This window comes from Petaurus breviceps, unplaced genomic scaffold, assembly GCF_028583685.1.
Source record: "Petaurus breviceps papuanus isolate PSGF00001 unplaced genomic scaffold, PetGlider_PUasm1.0 90845, whole genome shotgun sequence".
Lineage (NCBI taxonomy): Eukaryota > Metazoa > Chordata > Mammalia > Diprotodontia > Petauridae > Petaurus > Petaurus breviceps.
In genome coordinates this window covers 13,825,616-13,853,110 of record NW_027187359.1, presented here as the reverse complement: position 1 = coordinate 13,853,110, position 27,495 = coordinate 13,825,616, and the positions used below count along the sequence as shown (strand labels likewise).

At 39.3% G+C, this 27,495-nt stretch overlaps 1 protein-coding gene across 1 annotated transcript in view; it reads left to right on the top strand.

Annotated features, from left to right (window-relative positions):
* SRD5A2 (steroid 5 alpha-reductase 2) overlaps positions 1-27,495 on the top strand; it is a 73,201-nt gene that overhangs the window by 26,600 nt on the left and 19,106 nt on the right. The window lies entirely within an intron of this gene.

Genomic DNA, 27,495 nt, shown 5'->3' with positions numbered 1-27,495 from the left:
GGCAAATAGAGTGAAGTAATTTGCCTAGGGTCACACAGCTAGTAAGTGTCTGAGACCAGTTTTGAACTCAGGATGTTGAGTCTTCCTGACTCTAGGCCTGGCACCATCCACTGCACCACCTAGTAATTAGGAAATATTTAGTGAAATAAGTAAAAATGTATTGGAAAATAATCACTGGCCTCTGAATTAGAAGGGAAATTTGAAATTACCTAGTCTAACCTCATTTTATAGATGCTAATAACTCCCCTTCCAAGGTTTTTTTTTGCCTTGTATTTAGTTTATATGTATATTTCTATATATACTTATTGTATATGTCAATATGTTTTCTTCTACCATAGAAAGTAAGCTCACTGAGGGCAGGAATTTTTTCATTTTTGTCATTACCCATAGTGCCTAGCATAGCGATGAAACAGATTCTTAATAAGTGTATGTTGATTGATTAGTGACAAAACTGAGAACTGAAGAAAGGAAATGACTTGCCCAAAGTCACACAAGATAGTGGTACAGTCAGAATTCTGTCTCTGAGATTTTCTGACTCCAAGTTCAGCATTGCTTCCCTCTCCCACCCCCACTCCCATTCTACCACCTGCTTAACCCTCTCTTGCTCCAGTCTTCTAAAACCTGCAGAGAATTTATCTGGGGGGTATTCTCAAGATCAGCTGCTTTCCATCATTGAGTTCTCTGTCTCTACACAGATTTGGGGGCTTGACTATGCTGTGCTGATATCAACTTCTTGTGGCCAGGGGACAGTTCTTTGTCTTTGGTGCCCCAAATGGTTTGCTTTGCATATATTTGATCATTGTTGCTAGAGTGGATTGAATTCTATTGGTGGAAGTAGCAGGTGGACATCAGCAACACTGTTATTTATATTGGGTGAATTGTTTCCCAGCATCCTCAGTCATGCTTCTATGTGATAGTAGTAGAGGAAGATGGAATAAATCTCTTTTCCTGTCTAGTTTTTTTTAGTGCCTTCTGGGCAGCAAGGTGGGCTTTGGGATGGGGAAGGAAATCAATGTCAATGATCCTGACTCTCAGAAGAAAAAGAAAGCCAACCCATCTAAAGTGAGCAGGGTTATGGTCACCTGTATCACATGCAAGCATTTATATCTCTCTTCGCTTGGGCAGCTGTGTAGTTATACTGGGCTATTTATTTCTCAATGATATCAGGAGTCCAAGGGAACACAAACTACTCTGAGGCTCAACAGCTGTAACATGTAAACCATGTCTCTGGTTTTCTCACTTTCTTTTTCCATAAACAATGAAAAATAAAGAGGCCCAAATAGCAACCTTAACATTTGGGCCTGGAGGAATGCAACCACCTTGGCATCACTCTTGGATGACTCAACAAGGGCTCTAGGACTTCTAGCACTTCATAAGAAGATTGGAGAGGATTTTTTGTTCTAGTTACATTTCTTTATAGAACTAGAATTATCGGAAGAGGAAGGAGAGGGAAGAATAGGTACAAGAAAACAAAGTGAAAACCCATCTATTGGAGAACAGCTGAACAAGTTGTGTTAAATGAATGGAACAATGATGTTGAACTATAAACAATGATTAATATGAGGAACTCAGAGAAATATTAGAACTCTAGGCAGCATAGTGCAGTGGGCAGAGTGATGTACTAGAATCCAGAAATACCTGATTCTGAACCTTGCCTCAGATACTTACTATCTGGGTGGCTAGGTAAGTTCAACCAATGTGGGCCTCAGTTGCCCTATTTATGATATGTAGACTTAAACTCAGTGACCTCTGAGTTCTTTTCTAGCTCTGAATCTATGACCATATTATTTACAATAATGTAAATGGAAAGAACACTAAAAAAAAGTTGATGCAATAATTATCATGATCAGTTTTGCCTAAGGGGAAGAAATGAGGAAACACATTCGTTTTTGTCTGTCTGTCTGTTTGTTTTTCCCAGGAGAGGTTGGGAATCATATATACAGAATTCAAATACACATAACCACTTTAGGGGGGTACATTAGGCCGCTTGAGCCTCATTATTTGTACTATTCCAAACCTAGCTGTATATTATTTATTTTCCCTGATGTGTTCCTTGGTGGAAAAGGTAGTGGGAGTACAGGGGGGAAAAAGAGGCCAGTGTACTGTTATCTGAGTACTTTGACTGCACATTGTGCTTTTTCCTTGTGATAAGGTTGGAGGCTGGAGGATTTTCCTGTGCAGTTGAATCTGTGACAATAAGGCCATTCAGAGACAATTCCAGGCGCATTTGTGATGGGATACTTGTCCTGAGACTTTGTATTGTCACCCTTTGAGTATTTTAAAAGCATCGCTATAAGAAGGTATTGCCATCTTTTCTTGCTCATTTGTGACCCCATTTGGGGTTTTCTTGGCAATGATCCTGGTGTGATTCACCATTTCTTCTCCAGCCCATTTTATAGATGAGGAAATTGAGGAAACAGAGTTGTGCAATTTGCCCAGGGTCACACGGCTACTCTGAGGTGAGACTTGAACTTAAGTCTTCCTGAATTCAGGCCTAGTGCTCTTTCCATCATGCTACCTAGCTGCCCCATTGTCATTTATCAAAATATTTTATACTAGTGTAGTCATAGTTCCATGAGCAAATAGTATCCAGTTGAGTCACCATTGAAATAAACCTATTTTGTTGTAGTTGTTCAGTTGTTTTACTCATGTCCAAATCTTCTTCACCCCATTGGGCAAAGATACTGGAGTAGTTTGCCATTTCCTTCTCTAGCTTATTTTATAGATAAGGAAATAGAGGCAAACAGGATTAAGTGACTTACTCAGGGTCAAGAAGCTGTTAAGTGTCTGAGGCTGAATTTGAATTCAGGAAGAGGAGTCTTTATGACTCCAGGCCCTGGCACTCTATCCACTGTGCCACCTAGCTGCCAGTTCATGTCAACTGGAGAATTCAGATCAAATGCCAACTGCTAGCTCTTGACTGACTGTTACCTGTTTCTGACATACCAGAAGAAGCTGGAGTGGAAGAGGGAAGAGGGAAAATTCCTTCAAATTACAGTTCGTGAGAGAAATTCCTTGGCTAGATATAGCTGCATGTTGTTTTTCTACTGGAAAACAGAATGAATGCAAAAAAGGGCGGGGGTGGGGATTAAACAGCATCAAGGTGTTGGTCAATGTCTAATTTGCTTTTTGCCTTTACTTCAAATCCTGTAAGCAAGGTTGAACCAAATTAGACAGGGAAGTTGAATGACTATAAATAGTCCCAGACTCAAACATTTTATAAGTAGTTGCATTCATAAGGGGAGAAAATTGTCCTCTTATATAGAAACAATTGCTGGTGTGAAATCATAGAAAGAAGTACTTCTAATGAAGTGAAAAAGAGGGAGTTGTCTAAGGAGACTGATGTGAACAAACAGGGAACTCATTCACTCATTAGATTTAGTAAAGACACGTACTGAAGATGAAACCAAGAATGTATAGGAGAGAATAAATACTAAAGAAGGCATGAAATTTCAGGAATACTAAACTCATAATGAGCTGAAGATGGTTAGTGATGACAAAAATGGATTTTTTTTGCTATATTTGGTAAAGGGGAGTTTGAAATCAAAGAAGGGAATAGGACTATTGCTCTGTATGAATGGGATAATGCTAAAGAATAATGGAGATAAGGTAGAACAATTTATTTTTTATTTTGTTTTTGTTTTCTCCACAAAGGAGAATAATCTTTAAATTGGAAGGAACAGAACAGAAATGGTTAATTGGGACTTGGAACTTGAAATAAGTAGAAAGTTAGTACCTAGGATCACATATTTAGATTTGAAAGTATCCTTAGAGTTCACCTAGTTCAAATCTTTCATTTTATAGATGAGGGAACTGAGTCCCAGAGACAGAGAAATTAATAAAAACAATATTTCCATTGCTAATAGAAAAAAAATGTCCTAAAAGGAGCCTAGTAAGCAACCCTGGAGAGCACAGTTCACATAGAGTCAGTTGGAGAGTCCAAACAACAGAAGCATGACCAGACTTGTGAATAATCAACATCGGACCACAGTATGGGACCTAGGTTTCTTAGTCCAGATTCCATTTCCTACAAATACCGGTGGAGTGGAAGTGGAAAGATAAAATGCTCAATACTTAGCACCATGCCTAGTACCTAGTAAATATTTGATGAATGCTTGCTGATTGAGTGGAAAAGCTAGATAGTGAGCAGTGAAACCAAAGAGGCCAAAGGAATGGGAATGTGAGTATGATTGAGGCATCATGAAGTTCCAAACATGGGCATAGGTCTAGGCTACAAATTTAAATTTGGTCATAGAAGAATAAGGCAAAAATCTAGTTATTGGAATAATAGTATTGGAATAAGATACCAGGCAGGTAGGTAGGAGGGTTGATCTGGTACTATCAGTTAAATGATTGATTTAGGGACTCATATTCCTAGGGGCTTGATTGGTCCCAGAATCTGATCGAGAACTTACAAAGGGATCCCAAATAGTCCTAGTTCAGTTACTAGGGAGATAGATACAGCATTACAGGGAAGGAAAAAAAGTCAGTTTTCTTCCCTTAAAAAGACACAGATAGGAACTCCTAAGCTAATCAGTAGCACTGAGGAGGCATAACAACTCCCTTTGTCTGACAAACTGCAAAAAGAAGGCTAAAAGATTTTTGACAGGAAACCTGAATTGAAACTGTGATATGAAAAACAATGAGAGAAAATTAAGAATTTGCTACATAAGAATAAGGAAAAGCAGACTTATACAGGAATCAGTGACTAAGTTTATTGTAAATAAGCACCACATTGTACTTAGTTCTTGAGTTACTTTGAACCTTGCTTTAAACTGTGTAGCACTATGACTGTAATTACTAGTGATTCATTGCATGTATATTGTGGTTATTCTAATAAATATAGGTTTGTTTCCATCTCCTCTTTTCTCACCATGTAGATGGCTAGGCCTATCTCTTTTGAATGAGACTCATTTAGAAGGTTCAGTGGTATTCCAGGGTTTGGTGTAGTTAGTATATCCCTGGCAGATGGGAGCATCTATAGAATCTGCCCTTCAGACATCATCTAGGAAAAGGAGGCAGACCTATGTGCAGTGAGAGTGAAGGATAACAAATAGACAGCCTGAGTGGAAATCCACAAAATATTTAAAGAGCCCTGGAGAAGGCCTCTGTCATGTTGAGTGTGTCCTCCATGGAAGATTTACAGAAAGACATGCGCAAGAATCTTAAGAAATAAGAGGATCTGAGGTTCATTGTGTTCCATACTGGTGCAAGGAATACTCTCACTGAAGAGATCAAAGATCCACTGAAAAGAGTTTGAAATAAGATTTTAATAGTTATAGGATCATAGAAAATATTTTAGATTTCATGATAATTTATCCTCTATGCAACATTAACCTGGGGAAAGTATAGCTGGTGTCAGTGACCCAGTTTACTGGCATTGTGTTTATAAAGAAATAATGTGCCTTTCTAGGTCTGCTCTCAAATGCCCAAATAAGTAAAATGATGGCAGACTCTTTGGGCTTCCACTGACCACAAAAAGGAACTGGAGTTGAGCTGTTTGCAGCAGAAAGGGTTTTTACAAGAAGATAAATAGGGATGTGAGGGTCTTCATCTTTGCATATCACTAGCAGGAGTGATTCAACACTCTACCCGAACAGTTTTCCCAAAATTATCAGAAAACTAAAAAGTAATGGAAAAGTCTATTTGATTTTCCCCAAATAATGAGTTGAAAAAATTCTCACCAAAGAATCTCTTGCTATCAATAGCCATCCTTGTTGGTTCTTGAAACTCCCTTTCCTCTCCTTCTCCCACAAGAAATAAGTTTGCAGTAGAAATCAGACTAGATTTCCAATAGAAATCTAATTATCTAGGAGATTCAGGCAAAAAACTGGGTCCCAAATCACCCACAGAGTCAGTAGCTATTCCATTAGGATTTTCACAGTTGTTGCTTGGCATGTATAGCAGTCCTGCTTCTATGATGCTTTTCAGACAGGTGACAAAGACAAATTACAGGCAAAGGTATTTCATGGGAGTGGCAACCTGGCTGAGGTCCACCATTCCTATGCCAGAGTTCTTAGTCCTGGAATTAAGAGCTGCTCCAAGAAAGCACAACTGGCCAATTCACCCACTACACAGAATGGAAGTTGACATCATGGAATTAATTAAAGGCCTTGGTCGTTGAGTTGGTCAGGTCTGTTTGCTCATATTACTGGTGAAGAGACAGGAAGAAACATTTGCTGGAATGAACATAATTGATCAACTTTTTTCCTGCTTCTATCAAAGCTACAAAATCATATCAAGCCCTGCTTTGAAGACTAGGTCTAGATTGGGATGAGGGAGTAAGAGGGTGGGTCTGGCCCAGAGTAGTACCAGAAAGTCCGACCTGCCCTCGGCCCATTTCCTACTCAAAAAACTCAAGGATTCTGGACCAATTCTAACAAGAAAAGGAAATTTCCAAGCTCTTTGTATTTGTATCATCAGTATGTGGCACAGTGGCTTGTTGATAGATTGAGGTTTTGGTTTCCCTTAGACAGTTTTGGTTACCAAGACTGATCTTTTGTCAGCTCCAGAGCTACAGCTATGCCACTAGAGTCCTTCAGCTCTCCAGAGCAGAGATGACTAGGGACTAGGTGGCACGTGTTGGTACAGGGATTCGTCAGAATAGCATCAAATCCTGGAATGAGGAAATGGGGTGGTGGTAAGGATGGAGGGATGATGGGGAAGAAAAGGGTGACTTCAACTCAATGATTTCTACTTTCGTGTTGAACTTCAATCTATATGCTTTCTAAGGGCTTTATTTGCTTTATATTCAAGGACATCCTTGTTTTGGTTGCTTAACTCCCCTGAGTTACCCAACCATGAATACTAAAGATATGGTGGACCTTTCACAGGTTTTTAGCCTGGATCATGGCTGTAATAGTGCCTGGATGGGGGCCTCCCCTGAGTTGGTTCCAGAGGCCACTGAAGTACATCCAATTTGCAATGGCCTGGGGCTTGCCATTTTTATTCCTGGCTGATTTGGGCTTTCAGCTCCCCAGGACTGACTTTAAGCCTTATGTTCTCCATTGGCATCCACTGCAATCAAGATGCATGTTGCTGATCCTACTTCTGCTAAGCTGCCATCTGGGGAAATGCACACTCTGGCAGGCCAAACATAGATCAGATAAGACTCTCTTTCCCCTAGTTCACTCTTTTAGCCCCTCATCAGCATGCTCATAGAGCACTATGTGTTTCCCTTGCCAAAATGTTTGGCACCTGGATGCAATGAAGATTCTAGAATCTCAGTATGGGAGGGCACTTTGGAGACTATCTAGGTCCATTCTCATTACTGAGGCAGGATCAGAAGGGTGACTATGTGGCATAGGGAAAGGGCTCTGATACCTAAGAAGACCTGGGTTTGAATCCCGTCTTTGACATTTACCTGAGTGACTCTAAGCAAGTCATTTTATTAAGGAAGCTGGGCCCCAGCTTAACATATGGATGAATTTAGAGATATCATATGAATTTAAAGATATGGACCAATCAAATCCTTTTCTGCACACCTATTGCTTTGATTTGTCATATTTCTTTTCCTTTTTTTTTCTCCTTCAGTTTTTAGTTTTTACAGCCCAAGTCATCATAGGTGGAACAGTGAATAGGGTCCTGGGTCTGGTATCTGGAAGACTTGCTCAAATATGACCTCAGAAACTTACTAGCTATGTGACTCTGCATAAGCCACTTAACTGCTCTCTCCCTAGGTTTCCTCATCTGTAAAATGGGGATCATAACAGTACCTAATTTTTCCCCCAGGGCTGTTTAGAAGTTCAAATGAGATATTTGTAAAGTGCTTAGCACAGTTCTTTGTACATAGTAGGTACTTCATAAAAGCTTGTTTCCTTCCTTCAATGCAACTTTGCATTTATGCTATGTATTCTTTGAGTTCACTTATCTGGGTACATGTTGTCCACCCCCAACCCCAACCCAAGCAGAATATGAACTCCTTGAGGGAAAAGTCCTTTGCATTTTTGTTTTCTATATATAATGACTAGCATATTGCCCAGTTTATAGCAAGAGTTCAAGAAATGTTTGCTGAATTCAGTCAACAGTTGATCAACAAATATTTATTAAGTGACTGTAAGCTGTGCCAAGCTCTGGGGAAACAGGGCATGCAAACAGAGACAAAGTCCCTGCTCTCAAGTTGCTCATTGTCTAAAAGAGAAGATAATATACAAAGAAATATATAGGAACAAAATATATTCAGGATAAACTGGAGATAATAAATAGAAGGAAGGTGAGTAAAATTAAGAGGGAATAGGAAAAGTTTCTTGTAGGTAGGATTTTAGCTGAGACTTTAAGGGAGTCAGGGAATCCAGGAGGCATAGATGAGGAGGATGAACATTGCAGGGATGAGGTTCAGCCCGTGAAAATCCCCAAAGTAGGCAGATGGAGTGTTTTATATGAGGGATAGCAAGGAGACCAGTGTCATTGGGTTGCAGAGTAAGTAGAATGGTAGTCCTATGTTAAGAATCAGGATTGGGGGTGTGGATGAAGAAATAGCTATGTTGCTTGGGGTTGCGCATAGCCATATGGGGAGTTATCATCCTCTCACCAACCTAACAAGGAAACCAAGGGATCTGGGGAATGTGACTTTAGGATTTAGAACTGGATGGGACATTATGGATCATCTATTTCAAACCCCTTATCTTGGCAGACTGAGTTCAATGGTCTTTCCAACACTGTGATGCTAGCTAAACCATTTCAACTGACATAGACAATTTTGAATGTTCTGGAAAAAAACAATTTCATTAGATTATAGGATTTAGAGCTTGAAAGGTTTGTAGGGATCATCTACCAACCTTTATTTTACAAATTAAAATCTAAATCATCGAAAGGAGTGTCTAAATTTATGAAATGAAATCCATTTGTGTGTTTCAATATCCTTTATGCAACTAGTATAACATAGGTAATCATTGTATGTGAATATGCAGATTGATAGATTTCACTGGATCTATGATTTCATGAGTGTGGGGAGTTCCTTAGGAAAAATTTCCTCTTCTGATGTAGGTCAGCACTTTTCTGTGTCTTAATCATAGACAACTGTCTGGGGCACTGAGAAATTAAGTGGCTTGCTCATGGTCACAGAGCTGGTAGGTGTCAGAGATCAGATTTGAACCCAGGTCTTTTTTCCTCTGAGGACAGTGCCTTGGCCACTATTCAAAGCTGCCTCACGTGTATCTATCATATCAAACATATGGAACCCTTATTGACTCTGGGAATCCTTACTTTGGTTCCCACTCTTACTGGGTGCCCAGAATAAGACTACATCTTCCCATAGGGTGTATCCTTGAAAGGTCAAGGGTATCTTTTGTTCGAACCCATAATCTAGTGTGTTCTCTCTAATTTTAACTGCTAGTGATTAGCACCCTGATTTCATTTAAGAAATTAATATCGGGGTGGCTAGGTGGCTCAGTGAGTAGAGCACCAGCCTTGGAGTTAGGAGGAACTGAGTTCAAATCTGGCCTCAGACACTTAACACACACACACACACACACACACACACACACACACAAAACTAGCTGTATGACCTTGGGCAAGTCACTTAACCGCAAATGCCCCTCCAAAAAGCAAAAAAAAAAAAAAAAGAAATTAACATCAATTAGCTTTTTTAAAGGAATATTTATCTTATAGCTGGCATTTACATAGTGATTTGATATTTGCAAATCACTTCATATGTTATCTCATCTGGTCTTCAAAACAATCCTGTGATGTAGGTAGATATTCCCATTTTTACAGATGAGATAACTGAGACTCAAAGAGGTTAAGAGTGACTTGACAAGGATTACACAGCTAGTTAAGTAATTGAGTTAGGATTTGAACTCAGGTCTTCCCAACATCCACTTCAGCTTTTTATCCATTATGCCACCTAATTGCCTTTTTACTGCAAAGAAATGGCAAAAACAGATGTTACAAAGCATTATCCCCAGATGCCTGGAGACATGCTGTCCTATACCACCTCGATCCTTGGAGAAAGTAGGTTTAAACTTAAAGCAGTTTCTACAGACCATTCACTTCACCATGTTCACGCCCAAATTTGGTGTAGCCTATGGATGAATCACAGCATTTCCCTTTTGGGTAACTTCTAGATATTTTGCATCAGACAGGTTGCTCCCGAATTTGCTATTCAGCACATGACTTCTAGAAAATCCTGACTTAGACTCTGGCTCCTACACTTCTGTTGTCTTGCACATATATGAATGACATGAATGACATGAAACCCCTCCTCCTCTTCCCTCCCTCCCCCCTTGCCATTGCAGGCAGCTCTCCAATATGATAAATTCCTAGGAGCTGTAATCAGTGAAGAGAGTTTGCACCTTGGCAACTGTATTTACACACGCATATGGGAAGATATTTTCAGGAAGTAGTTTGCCCTTATTTTGATTGGCATTGAAACTGTAGAATTAATATTGCTTGAACTTTGAAGCCTTGATGACACTTAGAAACATCATTTATATTTGCAAAGGGTTAGTTTAATATTAGTTGGTCTATATAAAATTTATAGATTGAAATTTTCACCCTTAATTTTCATTTGGTTTGGCAATTTCCATTCATCCCTTCTAATATGACTGCTCAAATTGATATTTGTTTAGCACTGATATAATACTGTATATTTAGAGACTTGGTGACTTCTAAAGTAGCTTGTGCTTGAGATAAAGGAATCCTGAATCTGGAGTAGGAGATGCAGTTAAACGGATGGTCTTCTTGAAGGTCTTAAACCTCAAAATATATCAGAGGCTTCTGATAGAGGAATTGTTGGACTGCATAAGAGGGTAAAAGCTTTTTCTTAGATGCTTGGCTCTATCTTTTCTTAGACCTTCCAACTTCTTTATCTTTTTTTTCCTGTTCACCCTTTGGTTACTCACTGTATTTAACCACTTATTTTGAGCAATTACCAATCATCCAATATGACAATACCACGCCATACAAATGGAGAATTTATTCTCCATTTCCTCCTGGTTCATAGTCCCTGTCGCTCCCTTACAAGAAGTAATTATGAATAGTTCCACTGTATCAGACAGTTGGCCATCACCCTATGATCCGTGTGAGGTAGGGATTTCTACCTTTAGGTTGTTTTGATGTTTCCTTATGTTGTTATGATGTTAGCGCAGATAAGGCCAAAGTTTAAGGCCAGCAAATCCTGTCTTCATGCACCTCCCCCCCCCCATCCTCTTTTTTATTCATCTTATTTCTCTTCAGGATCATCTCTCTCTCAGCTATTCCTTCCTAGACTTAAAAAGGGTAATCTCCTGACTCTGGCTGCTAAACGCTGTCATGGAAAGGAGAAAAGGAATATTTAGTTAGAACCTCAGAATCCTAGGGGCCCAAGTTCTGGGCTCTGTGGTTTAAAAAGTTTGTTGATAATTTGGAGAATATCCAGAGAAGGGTATTCAGGAGGGAAAGGCTTCTGGTCCATGTCACACAAGGGTGTGTTGAAGGAATGTGGCCTGTTTACTCTGGGGAAGAGAAGACTCAGAGCGTCCATGATAACTATATTCAAGAGCTTGAAGGGCTATTGCGTGTAGACTTGCATTGTTTGGCCCCAGAGGGAAGAACCAGGAATGTGGGTGGGAGTGGAAAAGAGGGCAATTTGGGTTTGATATGAGGAAAAACTTCCTCAGAATTGGAGCTGTCTAAAAGAAGTAAGGGCTGCCACAAGAGGATGTGGGTTCCCCCTCCTTGTTGGTCTTCAAGCAGATCCTGGGTGACTTTCTTTGTATATGTCCCTTTCATACATGGATTGGACAGGATGGCAATGAGATCTCTTCCAGCCAGATTCCCTTCTACAATAATACCCAGAGAAATGGTCATCTGGTCTCTGCTTGGAGAACTCCACTGAGGAGCACAGCCCATTCCACTCTGGGAGAGCTCTAATGGTTGCAGAATTTTTCCCTATGTCAAACTTTACACCTTCCACTCATTGATCTTTGTTCTGCCCTCTGAGGCTAAGTTGCACAATTCTTCTTCTCCAGTGACAGTCTTGCAAAGACATGAAGCCATCTGTACTATCCTACTGAAATCTTTTTCAGACTCTGGATCCCCACTTTCTCCAACCAGTCCTCACATGATCTGCTTAGAGACAGCAAAATGGCACACATGGGACATAGAGCCAGGAGGACCTAAGTTCAAATCCTGGCCCAGACACTTAGTAGCTACATGACCCTGGGCAAGTCACTTAACCTCTGTTTTCCTCAGTTTCCTCAATTATAAAATGATAATAACAGCACTCTACCTTCCAGGGTTATTGTGAAGATCAAATGAGTTAACATATGTAAAGCACTTTGAAAACCTTAAAGTCCTATATAAATGTTAGCTATTATATGGTATGACTTTGAGGCTCTTTTCTGTTATCTGAGCAGCTCATTCATGTAAAGGTATCAGAGATTCAATTATCACTATCCTTTTGGGGAGTATTTACATTTCAGATAATGCCTGGTTAGAGAGGGCAATGGTTTACCCAAAGATATCAATCTCAAATAATAGAATTTCAGGTGCTATTAATGCATGGCAAGGGACAGACTTTTAGTCAGTGAACTTTTCTGGCCTTCAGCTCCCTGAGGAGACCATTGATTGGTGATTTGGCTGGTCAGCCCCTTGTATGGGTCTGCTGTACACAGGAGATGGGGTGAACAGAGGTGATTTGGATCCTAAGTGCAAGCTAATGAAATGATCATTTTGAGGCATGACAAATTACGGATAACAAAATTCTCATCCCCAAGGGCCTCAGGAAACTTACATCACTGTCCCAAAGCTATAAATGTAAAATCTTTTATTGCAGAGAAGAAGCAAAGTCTTATGACTCAATAGCTTGCCAGGAGAATGGATGGAGAAAGTGAGAAATTTTAACTTAGGGATAAACCTAGTTATCTTTACCATTCTCATGGGGTATTCCACATCCAAGGAAGGGAAAGAAGGATGGCACACCTTGCTCATTGGGGGGTGGGGGTGGGGATTGGGAAAGCCTTGCTGCAAATCCTTACAGTAGTCCTGCTGCTTATATCTATCTGTAGTGTTTCTATTAGTTAAGGTCATTGTTCCCAGAGCAGGAATTGTGAGCGGCAGCAGCAACAGTATACGTGGTGGTAATGATGGTAGAGGTAGTAGGAGTGGAGTCCAGAAGACCTGGGTTTGAATCTTGTCAGGGACATTTAATACTAGCTACGTGGCTAAGAGAGCCTAGGCAAATCATGTCATCTCTCTGGGATGCTATTTCCTCATCTATAAAATAAGGTGGTTGTACCTTATGACCTCAGGTTCCCTTTAGTTTAGGACCCTCTGATCATCCTCTGATCATCACAAGTTAGGAGGAGGACTTGAACCCAGCTCGTCCTGACTCTAAAATTAACTCTGTACCTACTATGCAAGTTACCTTTCAATGACTATGATGAAGAATGACTATAACTGTCACAATAAGGAAAGTAGTAACAACACCTTCTTAAATTTACACGACAATTTTCTTTTACACCCATTGTCTAATTTCAAGCCTAATTCAAGATAAATCTCAAGTGGTCAAGGAAGAGTTTATTAACCATGTTTCAAAGAAAAAGAACCCAGACTGGACAAAATTGTGACTTGCTCAAAGTCACACAATTAGTAAATGACAGTCATATACCAATCTTTCAAGCCAGAAAAAAAATCCCTTATTTTTTTTACCTGTTTATTGGGTGGCTTCATAAATAACTTCTTATGAACCCATTCTAGAGATTTGTCTCTTCCTTAGACCTTTGCTTGAGAATGGTTATATTTATCAATCAATCAATCAATAAGCATTTATTAAGTGCCTACCATTTTGGGGTACTATACTAGGTGCTAGAAATATAAAACCAAAAGTGAAATGAGCCCTGTCTTCAATCAGCTTATATTCCATCAGAGGAGATAAAATATATGTATGTAAATACATCCAGAATATTTTAAAAATGAATACAAAATTGTTTTGGGAGAAGCCACTATCTGACTGGGAATGAGGAAAGACTTCATCTAGAAGATGGTGCTTGAGATGAGTCTGGAAGGAAGGAAGGGAGGAAGGAAGGAAGGAAGGACGGAAGGAAGGAAGGAAGGAATTCTAGTCAATCAACAATCACTTATTAAGTACCTACTATGTGACTTGCACTGAGAATACAAGATAAAAAGAATATTGTCCCTAACTGCGAGGAGCTTACAGTCTAAGGGGAAGAGTACATATAATGTACGTACAAAGCAGATACAAGGCAGTCTTGGATGGGAAGTTATTAAAAGCTGGTGGAATCAGGGAACTCTGCAGAAAGAGGTGCTTTAGCAAAATCTTGAAGGAAACCAGAAATTACAAGCTGAGAAGGGAGAGCATTCTGGGTATGGGCTAATCCAAAGGCACAGAGATCAGAAATGGAGAGTCAGGTGTGAGGAACAGTAAGAAAGCTAGTGTCACTAGAACATAGGTTTCAGGAAAGGGAGTAATAATGACGATGATGATGATGATGTTATATAACAACACCAATAATAAGAATAATAAAATAGTAGTAACTCCTTAAATTTATGTGGCACTTTGCTTTTACAACCATTTGTAATTTGAGCTTATTGACAATGTTTTACAGATGAGGAAACTGAGACTCAATAAACAATCAGGTTGGAAAGGTAGGTTGTGAGCAAAGTTTTGAAGGGCTTTAAAATGCAAAACAGAAGACTTTGTATTTAATTGTAGTGGTAACAGGGAATAATTAGAGAGTATTGAATACAGGTATGACATGGTCAGATTTGCTCCTAAGGAAAATTGACTTTGCCACATGAAGGATGTATTTGAGTGAGAAGGGACTTGAGGAAGGGAAGCTAATTAGGACATTCTTGCTGTAGTGCAGGTGAAAGGTGATGAGTACCTGAGATAATGTGATGCCTATGTGTAAAATGGGAAAGGGTCAGATATGAGATAGCAAAGGTAGAATTGATGAGATCTGGCAACAGATTGGATATATAGGGTGAGAGAGATTCAGGAATTGAGAATAATTCCAAAGTTGTGAATCTGCAAGACTGGAGAGATGGTGGTACCCTTCAAAGAAATATGGAAGTTTAAAGGAAGGATAGATTTGGGGGTGGAAGACAATTAGTTCTTATTTGAATATGTTGAGTTTGACATGTATGGGCCACTGAGTTCAAAATGTTCAACAGGAAGTTGAGGATGTGTTACTAGAGCTCAGGAAAAAGCTGGATTTCTAGATTTGGGAATCATCAGAATAGAGAAGATAATTTAATGGGAGTTGACAAAGTCACTGTAAGAGAGTATAGAGAGAGAAGAGGCCCCAGGACAGAGGGTTGAAGTATATTCACAGATGGTACAATATGGATGACGAGCCAGCAAAGGAGACTGAGAAGGCATAGTCAGACAGGCAGAAGGAAAACCAGGAGGGAGAAGCATAACAAAAACCTAGAGGAGAGAGAGTAGTGAGAAAGACTGGCCAAGAATGTCAAACACTTTCTACTTAGGGAGTTGGAGAATGATGAGAATCAAAGGAAAGACCATCAGATTTGTCAATTAAGAAGTCATTGGGAATTTTGGAGAAATTATGATAAAAAAATGAAAAAATCAGTCCACAGAATAATTACCATATCTATACTAGTGTGGTTTATTTTGTTCAAATGAATGGATATCATCTTGGGCCAAGTGTAGAATATGTGTTCTGTTCTGACACAATAAAACACTCAGGGTCTAAGTGCACAATCAAACTTTTACTGCATGTAAAGTGTTGTAAATATACATAGTCAGGGAAAGTGGAGGTAACTTTCATGGTGCCAGAGGCTCCATTAGGCTTGGGCAGCCTTCTTGGAGCAAGCATCTTTGGAGGAGCCCCTTCTATTGAGAGAGCCACCCACTTGAGGGCCTGCTCCTGAGCTGAAGATAAGAGCAGCATTCTCAAAGGGTGGTCCCTGAACCCCTAGACGTCTCTGAGACCCTTTCAGGGAGTCTCCAAAACCAAAACTATTTTCATAGTATTATTAAGACATTATTTGTCTATTAAAACACTCCTCCCTTTTTCAATTACATATCAGGTTGAGGCCAGATTTTCTTTATATAGTTAAACCAAAACAACACATCCCAACAGATTGAATGCAGAAGCAGATAAGAGAATCCAGCTGTATTCTATTAAACTAGACATTAAAGAGGTTTGAGAAAATATAAATATAAATAAAGTAATGCCACTCTTCGATTTTTTGAAAATGATTTTTCATAAAAATGTATTACTTATATAAACATGTAATAGATTTATAATTTTAAATGATTAATCTATTTAGAAATTTATCCATTTTAATTTCAAACATAATAAATATTGATATTCATAAACAAAAGCTCTTTGGGGAGTCCTCAGTAATTTTAAAGAGTGTAAAGGGATTCTGAGACCACAAAGGCTTGAGAGCTAACTGTGAATCTAGAGGGAAATACCTCATCCTCTGTACCCTTTATGTATCTCACTTCTGGCCTCCCACAGGTATTTTGTTACTCTCAGTACCATGAATCTACTAATGGAGCTCAACTTCAGCAATACCTGTTTCATATTTCTGCAAGTTTATTCAAATTCTAGGCTGTGGCTTGATTTAAAAATTAGAGGGGTGGTCTTTGGGAAAGAATGCCCCTATTCACCAAAGGGGCAATTGTGTTCTGTGGGGGGGATGGACCTGAATTCATCTTGGTTTAAGTAGAACAATTGAGTAGTCAGCATTTTTTTAAGTGAAAGAGAGGCCAAAGGGGTGACTTGCCTTTGTATCTCCAGAACTTCACATAATATGTTGAACACAAGAGGCATTTAATAAATGTATGGTGAATGAGCAGACAGAAGAATGGTGTGAAAATGCAGTTATTCTCATGAAGAAAGGCGGCTTCATGGGTTAGTGGAAAGATGGCTGACCTTGGAGTCCAAAAGTCTTGGATGAAAGTCATATCTGTGAAAACGTGGGTTAGTCACTTAACTTCCCATGCTCCAGATACTTCTGGAAGATACTGAGTTACAGAGTGGATACTGATCTGCTTTGATAGAGAGTTTTCTCACTGGCAGCTCCCAGTGAAACCACAGGGCCAGGCCAAAACTTTTGGAGAAATGGAATAAATATTGTGAAATGTCTCCCTCCACGTGTACAAAGGAGTCAAAATCATGGCCAGAGTGGGAGTGGTTCAAGCCACAGTAGCAAGGAGATGATCCATGAAATGAAAGCAGAAAAGAAGAGCTAGAGAGATTATATGGAGGTAAGAAGACAGTGAACATGTCATTTCAATCATGGAGAAAAGCTGGAACACAAGCCTTTATTATGAGCCACAACAAAATACAAGGACTAAAGGAAGGAGTAGTTGACGAGGGAGCTTCGTGTAGCATTCCTTTTGGGCTACCTTCCTAAATCATTAGTCGTAGATTTGCAGGTTGGTTCTGTGGCAGGTAACTACTTACAGGTTCACGGTACTCTAAGGGACCACACTTTATAATTTACTATAATTTAAGCTATGGTTTACAAGTCCCTACCAGTGTGTTTACCTTTATAGTCAGCCGATAAGACACAATTAGCTCAAAGCAAAGGCGTTTACTATTATGGCATAATAAAAACAGTATCTACAAAACATTCTCCCCATAAATCTGGGGCAAACTCTCCCATAAATATACACAAACTTGGGATGATACATTAGGGAATATATGTGACCAAGAAAACTCTGGTGCTGCAGGGCTCTTTTTTCATGGTGGTCTCCTGATGCTACTCTTTGAGAGGGGCCTCTCTGTTGCAAGGGTCACTCATCTGGACTCTCCAGGCTTGTTTGTCAATGCAGCTCTACTCCTGATTGCCAGAACTCTTTCCTTTCTAAATGGCTTTCTGTTGCCATGGGTCACACTCACAAGAGTTAATTCTACTATCTCTTACTCAAGAGCTGGCAAATTAGCTTTAAAAAACTTCAAAGGTTACTCAGAGGCGTGGCCTATGCTGTGCCAACCAATGGCAAACTACACTTCCAATTCTCCCGTGGAAGCTTCTTCACATCTCATAAAGGGATAATAGGCATAGATGAGTCTTCATACTTTATTTCACACATTAACATCTCATCATTTCTGTATTTTCTGAAATTTTATCAACTAGGGCTGGTGGATTGTGGGGGTGGGGTAGAGAGTAACTTCCCTCGCCCAATGTGAATGAAATACTTGAATGCTTTTTGAAATATAAGCCACTAATGCCTTCTGCAAGAGAGTTGAGTGGGTATATCCAAATCCAAATGATCTGACCTGGCCGGATTCTTTTTCATATAGTAAAGTTATGTGTATATCAAACTTCCCCTTCTTCTGGCCGGCTTTCCATGGGCAAAGGAGTGGGAAAAAAGATGCTGCTGGAGAAGAAAATGAAGTAGGAGATGCTGGGACCCAGGAGTGAAGTATTAGAAACAGAATGTTCCACCCTTTTGTGTCCTCGAGTATGGATGGAGAACCAGATCTCTCCAGGATAACTCAGCTCTCCTGAAGCAGAGGGCAGTAAGTAACGTATCTCTAAACTATATAACCTTATACACTCCTTGCCTTAGTTTTTTTTTTTCCTAACCCATAGGTTAGGGCTGCTCTCTGTATTTTGCCCAGTACTGCATTTGTTTTTCTTTCTCAAGAGATGTCTAGTAGCAATGGAGATGGTTTTCATTCATTTTTGTATGCAAGAGTGTTCTGAGGTCTTTGGAGTCCCTTGCTAAAAGTCCATGTGTAAATATGGAAAGAGACATTACTCTCATTCTTATTTTTCATTTACTCTCTTAAGAGTGGAGTTTTGTTCTTCAGATAATGGATTCTTACTGATTATTATTTTGCTTCTTCCAAAATCAATGAGAAAACATGCCCATATCTTTTCTCATACTGCCTATCTATGACAGAGGATTGTAGATTAAAAGCGAGAAAAGAATTTGGTTTGGTCTACTCATTTTAAAGATAAGAAATCTGGGGCCTGGAAAATGTAAGTGACTCGCCCCAAGGCCTATAGGGAGTAATTAGGCCCTAGATTATCTAGCTCCAAATTCAGCCTTCTTTTTCCTGTTCTGATGGAATCCTTGAGGTCCAGCAATGGTTCACTTTTGTCTTCATATCCTCATTGCCTGACACATAGTTGTCACTGAATACATGCTTGTTGATTCATTCACCCTGAATATGCTGGATGGGACCATTTTTCAAAGTAAAGACATGCTGTCTCTGTCTGCAGAAACAAAAATGAACAATTGAAGCAGATGTCTAAATAATTCAGGTTTCCCTCACAGTTCCCCCCCCTCCCCTTGAAATGGCCATGTAATATAAACATATCTCTACTCATCCCTTGGATTTCTTTCATAGAAATAAATGCCTAAACTCTTCCCTTCATTTTGTATGAATAGACATAGTGTAGAAGCCAAGGTCTGTCAGTGTTTTCCTTTATAAGGAGTTTATTACATGCAGTTTTGAAATTGCATAAAATGTGAAGGGGCCTTCTTGGCATTGGGTCCTGGGAATGTTGTGTGAGACTACCCTCTGTCAGCCCTGCCTCTCTCCCTGTGTTATGAGAAACGAGTGAGAAATGGTACTTCAGGGTTCTGTGTTATCCAAATCGAGATGCACAGCATTTCCAGAAGCAGCCGAATATCCTTAGAAAAATGGGTCCCCATTATATCGGCATTCCCATCTCCTACAGTCTGAAAAATAACAGATCCAGTCTTATGATAATGTTTGTTAGGAGTCACTAATTACAGGTACCACAAAGCTGAAGGGGGGAAAAGCTGTCTCAGGAAGATGTTATCTGTATTTTGTGTTTTCAGTATTATTTTGTTTTCTAGATTTCTTGAATCTTCTTCAGTCACTCAAGTATGTGTAATATGGCTGTGTGCAAGCATGAGTCCTGAAATTTCTCATTCTTGAAAAGGTCTTGTGTCTCTTCTAAGTAGTCTGAGTTGCTGTGTTCTGTTTCTGATAATACACACAAATTACATGGTTGGGACTTACTGGTTAACTCAAATAACCTTTCTTTTTCTCTAGGGCTGTGTTGAGATGACTGGAAAACAACAATAATCCAACAACTCAAAATAGCACAGCCTAGGAGATTTGGTATTTTAGTTTTCTTACAAATTGGGTAAAGTTGCTTCCAGATTCATCCAATCAACCATCCAAATCAATAGGGTTGGATATCCTTTATCAATCTGGCTTGACAAATTGCCATGATAGCAGGTTACCAGACAGAATATTTTCATCTGTAGTAGGTCAGTTGATCAAATTAGTGATGCCACAAAAGTGATTTCTTCAGACTCATTAGGCCTTAAGCATCAGGGGATTTTCATGTTGAGTCTGGTTGTGTTGGAACTACTCAGTCCACTTTTTTTTTCAGAAGCTTGGGTTTATTATTGAGGCATAGCCACTCCACAAGTCAAAGTTTAGTCAATCTTGTCCTTGGTCATATAGATACTTCTGTCCTTCAAAAGATCTGTGATTAAAAAAAAATCAATATGAGCATTCCTGTAGTCTTTATAAAGACTGGAATCCTTATCCCAACTCCTATTTGTACTGTATAGCTGGTTCCCTCGAGAGCAAAGCTGGTTACATTTCTCCTTCAGGATCTCTTGGTCTCCCCCTGAAGAGTAGGTTTGTCTTTTGCATGCTATTAGCTTGAATTCCCATTTAGATGTGTTCTCTTCAATATCCGTTGCCATTTTTCTCTTCCATCTAATCTAATCAATATCAGCTAATATATCTTCATTATTTTTGATACAATTGATAAATAGCCCAATATCATTTAACTAATTAGCATCAATTAACTTTAACAAAGATGCTTTTACTGAGAAGATGTAGGAGGACAGAAGTTCAAACACATCTCCCCGAACCTGGGGTCATCCTCTTCCCTCCGCCACTTTGGCTTGTGTGGAGAATGGGCTCAGCGTCAAGGCATTTGCTAGAGAAATTTCACCCCACCAAGTTTATTTCCAAATGTGGCACAGCCCAATAGATGAACAGTTCCCTTGCTTGAAGGATGCCACATATTTCTGTCATTTTTATTCAGTGTTCTACTGGATCCCACAGATGACTTACTGGGGCTGTTACACTTGAAAATAAAGATAAACTTAGAGACACTGACCTAAGAATGATCAATTTATTAGTTAGGCTAGCAATAACTGATAAATTGGGTCAATGGCCTCTCTCAATGACCATAGACCCTGAGGTAGGACTAACTAGACTTCATATCATTTTGGGAAGTGCAAAAGAACAAAGATCAAGATTAGGTAGATGGGAAAACAATGCAGTTGACTACAGGGTTCTGGGAGTACCAGTAGGGCTAGAGGGCTCAGGTGAGTCTAGTAACCACCCTTCTCTGTCATAAAAGAATGCTCGATTGATTTATGAGACACATCTGTATCCCAAGGCTATTGATAATGGACCAGTGATAGCAGGGATGGCTCTTAGGAGGGACTCTCCTCAATTGTACCAGGACAGGAAAGGTCAGACAGCATATCTCTTAGAGTTAGCTTCAGGACTTAAAGTTAACACCAGATGTCTTGGTATTTTCCTAGGAGCTGGAAGTATGGTAGATAACAGTTTGTCCCATTAATTATAACTTTAAAATAGCTTAGAGGGAAGCCAAACTCCCGTGACAAAGAAACGTTCATTGTATGGGTCCATCTGCAAGGTTAGAGATAGTGGACCAGAGATACAGTTCTGCACAGGCCTTGGCTTGTATGGACTCCTATCACTGGACCTCTGGTCCTCTCACCTTTTGAAACTTATAAGGTCATTCTGTCTCTAATACTCCATCACCTCAAAGCAGGTAAGAACACATAACAGGGCCAGATGTGACATAGGAGCCATGTAGGTAAGGGGTTTCTTCACCTAGAGGCTTAAAAGCATTTTGTGTTCCTAATTTGAACACGACTAGGAAACAGGACAAGTCTTGGTGGTATTTTGTATGCACATTCAGTTCTGACTTGGTAGCCAGCCTCTCTTTGACATACAATATACAGACAAGAAAGAGTCATAGAACACTCTGAAGTGGAGAGTGGGTCTTCCACTACTCTTACTTTGAAGAAGGTTCACCAATCATATATGTGCTCCTTCCTGACTGGGTCCTCATTGGCTGGTTCCCCTGTTACATCATGCATGCAAAACATGCCCCACTTTAGTTGATAGTTTTACAGGTTGTGCTAGTTAAAACTAGTCATCATATGGTATCGAATTTTCTGGGGAGTAGTCTTTCTTGCAAAAGTCAGGCTGGTTCTTGGAGGAGTTTTTGTCCTGTGAAAGTAACACCAGGTTTTTGAAGGTAAGGTCACTTTCAATTATAACACAAACTGACAGGATTTCTCAACCCAGAAAGGCTTTGAGTGTAGCTCAGCATCAGAATAACAAGATATTTTGATACACTGATGAATCTTATTATCCTGTACATGTTTTTATATTTATTTTGAACATATTTAGTATATATTTTATTTTTATTATTTGGTTTCTATTTTGAATGTACCACATATGTATATCCTGTATCTCCCAGATGAATGTAAGTTCCTTATGGGCAGAAATTATTAATTTTTTGGTCTACATGTCTCCCAGTGCCTCCACAATTCCTGGCATATAATAGCTACTTAATAAATTCTTACTGATTGGTGATCTTCCTGATGCAGTTATTTTCTCTAATAGTGTAGAATGCTATGCATCCACAAATCAGAAAGAGAACTGGCAATTCTAGAGTCAGAGAACCGATGGCAGATAATGCCTATAATATTTATTGCCTGTGTAACCATGGACAAGTTACTTAAACTCTCTGGGTCCCTATTGCCCCATATGTAAAATGAGGGAGTTGGATGAAACGTCCCCTTTCAATTCTAGATCTGCGATCCTTTGACCATCTCAACCTGTACAACTTGTGTTCATAGCCTCCTCTTAGTCCTCCATGGTGGGTCTGTACAGCTTAGTGGGCATCTTCAGGTTCTCTGTTGTGTGGCTACAGTGGAAGTCAGGGGCTATGAATCAGCCAACCCTTTATTTTCCTATGATACATTTCTCTATAATTTCCATTAAGCAGCTTCTCCTGCCCAGATCTTTGCAAGTGGTATGTTGTAGTCAACTTGTATATTGCCTTTTGGGTGACCTGTATCTTTAATTGCAATAGAAATCTTAATTAAGCTTGTAAAAAGCTTAATTTTTTTTAATTTTTCAGTTTGTAACAACAATCACAAAGAAAGCAGTGATATATATATATATATATACATATATATATATGTGTATATTCAGCTGGACAATTCTCTTATCTCTCCAGATTTTCCTCATTTTATAGGTCATTTTAAAGCTCTGTTGTTAACACTCCCAGTATGAGTTCACAATTTCCTTTGCAGCCTCTTCACTTGTTGCTCAGCTGATGACCATGACAACTTGCTCCATCTAAGGCTGTGAATAGCTGTTCATCTCCGCTGGGAGGACATATGGTGATGAGAACAGCCCTGTACTTGGAATTAGAAAACATGGGTTTGAATTCTGGCTCAAAGAAACACCAACAAACCCTTACTGTGTGCCCTTCAACACATCTCTTAATAATAATAGTTGGTTTTTATTCATATGGGCAGCTAGGTGGTGCAGTGGATAAGAGCACTAAGCCAGGAGTCAGAAAGACCAGAAAGGTCAGAGTTCAAATTTGACCTCAGACACTTACTAGCTATGTGACCCTGGGCAAGTCACTTAACCCCTACCTGCATAAAACTGAAGAAAGAGTTGGAAAACCACTTCAACAACCTTGCCAAGAAAACCTCATGGGCAGTTGGTCCATGGGATCACAAAGAGTCTGAAATGACTGAACAAAACCAACTATTTATATTACATTTCTCACTCTCCTTTACCCCCATCAATCCAATTACTTGCCAAGTCTCAATAGTTTTACCTTCTCAATACTTTTCACATCCACCACCCTCTGTCTTCTCACATCTTACTTCAGACCCTTCGTACCCCTCTGGACAATGGCCACTATTGCCTAATTGTTCTCTCTGCCTCACTTTGCCCCTCTCACTAATCTATTCCCCACGAAGTTGCTAGAGTGATTTTCCTAAAACATTGATCTGACTGCCATGGGATCATAGATCATAGATCTAGAGTGGGAAGGGACTTTAGGGATATTATAGTTCATTTCCCACATTTTACAGATGAGGAAACTGAGTCTAGAGAGATAAAGAGATAAAGTTACTTGCTCAAGGTCAAACTTACGCAGTAAGGGGCAGACCTAGGATTTGATCTTGGGTCCTCTAAGTCCAACATTCTTTCTCCTTTACCGCGTGGTCTGCAGTGGCTCTAAGTTTGTACACAATCCTATTTATTTGGCACGCAAAGTCTTTCCCAATGGGCCTTCTTGACAATCCATCTCCTCTCTCCTTGTCTTTGAAATGGCTTTCCCCCATGCCTGGAATAAACCCTCCTCACCTTTACTTATAAGCTTATAAGCTTTCCTTCCAAGCTCAGCTAAAGTGCCATCCATAAAGTCCCTCTTTATATCTCCTCCCAGCTGCTAGCGCTCCCGCAATGACTACATTTATTTTATATTATATTGTGTCTAACCTAGTACAATTCAAGTTCAGTGAGGGCAGGGACTATTTCATTTTTGTCTTTTTATCTCCAATGCCTAGCACATGGTAAATTCTTAAAAAATGCTTGTTGAGTGATAATGATATTTGATCTTCACAACAAACATGAGGTTAAATACTCTTGTAATCCCCATTTTATTGATAGGAAAACTGAGATTCAGAAAAGTTAAGTGACTTTCCCAGGGTCTCACATCTAATAAGTGTCTAAGGTAGGATCTGAACCAAGGACTTCATGACTCTTAAGTCCAATACTTTATTTGCTGTGCCATGCTGATTCTCCCCTTACCTTTTTGTTCTTTGTCTGTGAAATGAACACCAATACTCCCTCTACTTTGGTCTTGACATTGTCCATTTTCTAGAACCTGGGCAAGCCATACAATGTTGATAAACTTCTCTAGGCAACCACTTTTTGACATAATTTTCCATAAGCCCTCATAACTAACAGTATCAAAGGCCTTGGTCAGATTTATAAATGTGTATAGACCTCTGTTCTGCTCCTGGCATTTCTACTGGGGTTGTTGGGCAGCAAAAACCATATCAACTGTTCCTCAGCCCTTTCTGAAAGCCACACTCTCTGGTAGATGACCATCTTCTAGTTGAAGAATTTAAGGAGTTTAATTTAAGGAATTTAAGAGGATTTAAGTCCTCCTATTAAGGAGGACTCTGGGAAGAATCTTGCCAACAATGACTAAGAGAGAGACCTCCCCCCCCCACCCTGTGATCATCACAGGACAACCTATTTCCCTTACCTTTATAGAGATGGATAGCATTCTTGAACTCCTATCTATCCTAAAGAAATGAAGATGAAATTTACACACATTTTTGCTTCCTTATTCACTTGTTCCTGTTCTCCCTGAGACTTTCCTTCTGCCACCGTAGCAACTTTCTAAGAAAGTTGTATTGCTGATACCTTCTATCCCCCTGGGCAGGGGTTGGGGTAGGATCAGGCACAGATTATTGCCCTGGCAGGATAACTGGTGTGGGTTAAATGCTTGTTTGTCTTCGTGTGACCCATAGAACCTCCAAGGATCTGTTTCTTATCACCCATTCTCTCAGGTTCCAGAGTAGGGTGATTCTCCCCATTAAGGTTCTAGGGATGCTCCTGAGAAGTTGGAGAAAGCTTTCTAATGTCATCAGCCCCTACCAGTATGCTTCCCCAAAAGAGTATCAGTGGATTATCAGTTCAGTCAGATAACCTTAAAGTAACGTTTATGAGAACACGGGAAGAAGAACTTTTAGGAGAACATGGTTCAACATCCTTCAAACCCCTCAAAGCTTGCAAGGGCTTCCTCTGGCCAAAGGGATGGTAGCAGAAGGATATCCATGGTGAAGCTGGAGTCAACCTCTTTTCTTTTCCCCAAGGCAGTTCTCAAGGATGCCCAAGGCATCTTCAGGACTTTCCTGAAACATTGTTCTCCTGTTTGTTTTGAAATACTTGTTATACCTCCTTGATACCAGCCAACTTTATGTTTTTATGTAGGACCCAGAGGATACGAGACAATCTCTCAGCCAATCAGAACAGGTTTCTTCTCTGGCTTTCATCCATTGAACTGCAAAGATTTTCTCCTTCCTGAGTCTACATTTGGGATTGAAATAATGTCAGAAAACTACATTTTTTTTCATCACATACTTTGCCTCAGGAAAGTACTTTGTAAGATCTATAAAACACCAATGTAAATAGGAAAATCTGAAACTGTATGAGATCTAAAAGGGTACACATTTGTGAGTTACTGTTATTTTTCTACATTTTGTAAAATACATTAGTTATTTTTGTCTTTATCCTAATCATTAAAAAAACTTTATTTACACCATTTTCATTTCTGAATATACCCCTTCTCCCCTTCTATCCAAGGAGCCATCTCTTATATAATAAATAATAAAAAAGAAAGATTATAAAAAAATGTTTAGCAAAACTAATCAATACATCAATCAGACTATGCTGTGTTCCACATCCATAATTTATCATTTCAGCAAAGAAGGGAAGGAATATTCCTGTATCTCTTCTCTGGAGCCAAGCTTGATCATTATAATGCTTGAGTTTCTATTTTTGTTGTTTTTGTTCTTTCCATTTGCATTGTTGTAGTCATTGTGTTGAGTATTTTCACTTTGTGTTGGTTCATACAAGAATTTCCAGGCTTCTGTATTCATTGTTGTAGTCATTATGTTGACTGTTTTCCTGGTTCTGTTGACTTCACTTTGTATCAGTTCATACAAGAATTTGCAGTCTTCTATTTTCATTCATAATCATTATTTCTTGTAGTATAGCAATAATATTCTATTACATTCATATACCATAATTTGTTAGCTATTCTCTCAAATAGGTGCCTGTTTTATTTCCAGATCTTTGTTATTACAAGCAGTACTGCTATAGGTGCTTTTGCAGACAAAAGATCTTTCTTTTAATCTTTGACTATTTGGGATTTATGCCTAGCTATGATATCTCTGGGTCAAAACGTATGGATATTGTCATCACCTTTTTAGAATAATCCCAATTTTTCTTTTTTCTTTTTCTAGAAGGATTGGACTTATTGATAGCTCTACCTGCAGGGTACTAGTGTGCCTGTATTAGAAAGTCTCTTTATGAGAGGGAAAGTGGCATAATTGAGTTATATTCTATAAATATTTAAAAGCACATACTATGTGTAATACACTGAGTGAGTTTCTAGAGAAGATAGAAAGATAAGTGAAACAATATCTCTCTTGAGTAGTTTATAATCTAGAAGGCCCATACATAGATCTTCATATTATAAATTATGATATAAAAATGTATGAGGACTATAAAATGTTGAGAGAGCAGAGAATGAAAGCTAACATTTGTGTAATACTTTAGGTCTTGAAAGGGGCAGCTAAGTAGTGCAGTGGATAAAGTGCCTAGTCTGGAGTCAGGAAGACCTGAGTTCAAATCCAGACTCAGATATGAGCTGGTGTATCAGCAATGCCATATTCACAATGCCTATAGAGATTACAAATAT